Here is a 5000-nt window from a genome sequence, read left to right as displayed (position 1 = left end):
TTCTTCTTCTTCTTCTTCTTCTTCTTCTTCTTCTTCTTCTTCTTCTTCTTCTTCTTCTTCTTCTTCTCTGATGGTCTGTAATTGTCTCTCGATCTTCCTCCATATCCACCCCCCCTCTCCCTCTAACTCTTTCTATATCTCTAACTCTCTATCGCTCCCTCCCTCTCTCTCTAACTCTCTCTCTGTTTCTCTCTCTCTCTCTCTCTCTGTCTCGCTACCCCCCCCCCTCTCTGTTCACCATTATTCTAAAGAGCTGTCCATGGTCCTGGGAATAGGTAGATGGCATGTTCAGGGTTTGCTTTGTCTGGAGTTTTAGAGTTGTGTGTGAGTGTGCGTTCGTGTGCACGTGTGCGTGTATGTGTTTGTTTATTTGATCATTTTAGATAGAGATTGTAGGATCGTGAACTGACTTCGGGTGAGACTCTGAATCGAACCCTGGATTTATGGCGTGGCACCTTAGCCCACTGAGTGACGTGATGACGCGCCTTGTATAGAATTTGTTTGCGTGAGAAATTTTTACTTGGTGAAGGCTTAGTGGAGTTTTTTTAGTGGATGTTTTCAGGGGACCTAGTCAAGTTGGCAGCCATAATTATAAAGTCATGGAGGAAACCCATGCCTTCTGTTGTGTATTTGGCATTAGTCAACGTGGGGAGCAGGGGAGGAGATGGTGACACATGCATGCACTTTGTCTGTCTGTCTGGCTCTCTCTGTCTGGCTGTCTCTGGCTCTCTCTGTCTGGCTCTCTCTGTCTCTGTCTCTGTCTCTGTCTCTGTCTGTCTCTCTCTCTCTCTCTCTCTCTCTCTCTCTCTCTCTCTCTCTCCTTGCCCCAGTTGTGGGTCTCTAGTGTCTGCTTCTCCTTTCCCACCCCCTTGCCACCCTTCTCATTTTCTTTCTTTCTTTCTTTCTTTCTTTCTTTCTTTCTTTCTTTCTTTCTTTCTTTCTTTCTTTTATTTCATTCTCAATTCATTGTTTCACTGTCCTCGGTGCTAACACGTTTTCCCTCAAATCATTCCATAGCCTACTTCCTGTTTACATTATTGGCTATCAATGGTTGACTTGGAAGTATCTAAACTAGTGCTGTCAATCGAATATTTAATCGCGATTAATTGCACAAATGCCATAGTTAACTCGCAATTAATCGCATTTTAATCGCATAGTTATGTCTCATTTAAAATCATTGTAGCCTAATACTTCTACCGATGTAGGCCTACAAAAATGGCTAGGTTTGTGCAAAGATTTTTTTTTAAATGGAAAACAAGTGTTAGACACTGACATCTGCCCTAATGGCAAATGATAACAAAACATAAATAGGCCTATGCACAAAAGACACACATACAGAGGATATAGTTTCCAGTGACAGGAGGGGAGAAATGTGCCTCATACAGCAGGGCTACATTTTCCTGGAGCAGTGTGGGATTGTGCCTCCTTGGCATTTTTTAGGCTAAATGACATTATCACCCAGTGAGCAGACGCAACGTCTTCTGAGCAGGTGTCCTTTATTCCCCGGTAGCAGGACACCTATGATGTCATGCGGGCGTGCGGGCGTCCAAGTTGCTTCTTATCTAACTTTCTGGCGAAGTGCCATTACTAGTTCTATCGCATCTGGTTGTCTAGTCAAGACCGCGTCGTTAGTTCTATCGCATCTGGTTGTCTAGTCAAGACCCCGTTACTAATTCTATCGCATCTGGTTGTCAAGTCAAAAACCCAGTCGTCAATTCTATCGCATTTGGTTGTCAAGTCACCAACATTCTGCGCGCGTCCTTACTGTACATGCCTCTGATAGAGGCGTGTCTCACTAGATTAGGAAGTGGTGCCCATGGCAACGTACCAAGCGCAGTGGTGAATCTACTTTCTCACAAAGCCTTAGATCAACATATTAATAAATTAATACTTAAATGCTGGTAACCGGGTGATAAGCGGAATAGCGGCCTTCGAGGTGTCCCGATATCAAGGGAAAATGGACTTGGCGCAGCGAACAGCCCTTCGGCTGCGCCGTCGGGCTGTTTAGAACGCTCCGCCTCGTCCATTATTTCCCTTGATATCGGGACACCTTGTCGTCCGCTATTCCATACTTATAAGATCATCTGATAGCTATATGCAGACTACTGCATTCATAAAGATGTATTTCTTAGTGAGAAAAGCAATAAGCCTGGGGATAACACTTTCAAACAAAGCTAGAACGTTAGCCTGCTTATGACAGCTCTGTCATTCATAATGAGAAGTTACAAGTGTAGTGGACGTAGGGGAGGAAACAACACCTCTTTTTGTCAACAAAAAAAACGGCTCATTTGATGCTCTGTTGATCATATGCAACGGCCAATAGGGCCTAATAACTCTTCAAGTTGCTCAAAACTTTGTTTGTAGTCTTAAAATGGATGTAGGATTCAAAACGAACTATTTGGGGGCTGTTTAAAAGTATGCAATGTTTATTAAATAGTTTGTTTGGTAAAGCACTAGTTAGCTGCCAGCAGAGATTAAAGCCATTAGTCACAGTGTTAGCCGCTAGCTACAGCTATCGTTCAGCCAATTTGAAGTCCTTCAGCACACTGTTTGCAACAAATGTTAGTCCAACTTTCAAAAACAAGGCATATGGAGCTTTGCAAATCATCTGTTTTACAGGCTGATACTGTCTGAGTCAAACTCATTCGCTGCAATGCACAGGGCTCTTGAAGGAGCAGTGAAGCCGAGGAGCAGGCAGAGACAACAAGTGGGAAGGGGAGGGGGAGGAGCAGCTGTAACCTGCGGTCAGCCAGTTTATGAAAAAAAAACTTCACAAACCTCCAGCGTTAATCTCGCGATAAAAAAAATATCGCTGTTAAAAAGGGGTTGAGTTAACGAGATAACACGATAATTTTGACAGCACTAATCTAAACATAATTAAATGTGACCCTGGTACACTTTACGCACTACTAACAAAGTTACAACTGAAGGTGCGGTGGTGCAACCGACTCCCAGGACACATAGTTTGAAACTAGCTGCGTCGAGCGAGAGAGTTAAAGGATAGTTCCGGCGTAAAATGAAAGTTTCACCATCGATTTCCCATGCCACATAATGTATCTAATGATGAGCCATTCCGGGCAATGCCGCGCCGTTATGGAGTTAGCCTATTTTAAGCTTTTTGGCGAAAAACGCAGCCAATGCATCACGGCGGGGCCAATTTGTAAATATTATTGTCTGATGGTTCCCCGCTATAAACAACCTCAAAAACGCTACACACTTCATCACAAAGCTCTCGTCAATCAAACTGAGGCACAGAGAAGATCATCCGACCACACTGGCCAGTGTTTTCAGAAGTGTCTCACTGTTGCAACTCTCTAGTCTGACCCGGATGCAGGCTACTCAATCAGGTGGCTAGGTAGGCAAGGCTAAACATGGTCCGCGGTTCTTACACGAAAAGCTGGAACCCCGACCGTTTTCACCGACTGCCACTATCTAAACCAGCCATATTACGGAATGGCTAATAGCATCAGAAGTGGATGAAACTGACATAAAAAACCCTGAGGGATCGCGACTACCATGTGTGCAGGCAGCAGATTTGAAGAGTTGTATGGAGAGTACAGGTAGGCAGACTACTCTTACAAAGTAATTGCAACACGGTATAATATAACATGGATTCAACTTTGTAATAACACACCACTGGTGGTGTACTTACATCTGTAAGAGCACTTCTAGTACGACTTCATAAAATTCCTCCAGCCCCTCCTCCGTTGCGTAATGGTCCACCATGGTCACAATGGTGACCTCGCGCGCGCCCTCGTCAATTAGAGTCTACTTCACTGAAACTACTCTAGCATGCATGACATCAACCACCTCGAATGCCTCAGGTCGCACAATTTCACAATTTCACTTGCCATCCCGCGCTAGTTTGTTTTGACAGTTTATGTATCTCCTGTAGTGGGCTACATTTACTGCACCTGTATGCCTTCCCAAAACAGAGTGCCTGCTGGCAAAGACGCGCGGTGTTGCAACCAGTTTCACAGATTCATAGACAGTCAAGATTCATGAGCCAGACACATTTACACATGTTTCTCTCTTCAAACATACCTCCATAGCCGTGCGCCTTTTGACACAGCATTCCTCTTTAGACGGTTTCGTTTAGGCTAGGTGTTCCATCTCCCTCACTCTTCTTGTAGTCATCATCCTCGAAATGCTTCCTCCACACACGGTAGTCGCGATCCCTCAGGGTTTTTGTGTCAGTTTCGTCCACTTCTAATGCTATTAGCCATTCCCGTAATATGGCTGGTTTAGACAGTGGCAGTCGGGGTTCCAGCTTTTCATTTTACGGCCGCAGCTGGTGTAAGAACCGCGGACAATGTATAGCCTACCTAGCCACCTGATTGAGTAGCCTGCATCCGGGTCAGACTAGAGAGTTGCAGTGAGACCCTTCTGAAAACACTGGCCAGTGAAACACTGTGTGGTCCGATGATCTTCTCTGTGCCTCGGTTTGATTGACGAGACCTTTGTGATGAAGTGTGTAGCGTTTTTGAGGTTGTTTATAGCGGGGAAACATCAGAAAATAATATTTACAAATTGGCCCCGCCGTGATGCATTGGCTGCGTTTTTCGCCAAAAAGCTTAAAATAAGCTAACCCCACAACGGCGCGGCATTGCCCGGAATGGCTCATCATTAGATACATTATGTGGCATGGGAAATCGATGGTGAATCTTTCATTTTACGCCGGAACTATCCTTTAAGATGGACTTTACGCCTTAACTTGCTTTCTAATTTACGATCAGCTGGTGCAGTGTGGCTACAGCATATGTGATAGCTGTACTTGGTTCGGGGATGATTTTAAGCTGTGATGATAACAGTAGCAGTAGCAGCAGTATTTACAGAGCCGATTATCATACTTAATTAACATTTAACCTGCTAAAGAAAAAAGATAGAGAATAGAGTGGAAAATTAGGCCTAGATTGTAGAAAGTATTATAGATACAATAGATACTCTAATTCACTAAAGGTGAATGAAAACAAATTTGTTTTTAATTTCTTTTCAAAGCA

Source organism: Engraulis encrasicolus, chromosome 1 (genome assembly GCF_034702125.1).
Source record: "Engraulis encrasicolus isolate BLACKSEA-1 chromosome 1, IST_EnEncr_1.0, whole genome shotgun sequence".
NCBI lineage: Eukaryota > Metazoa > Chordata > Actinopteri > Clupeiformes > Engraulidae > Engraulis > Engraulis encrasicolus.
The sequence above is the reverse complement of the archived record's forward strand: the minus strand, read 5'-3'. Positions refer to the sequence as shown.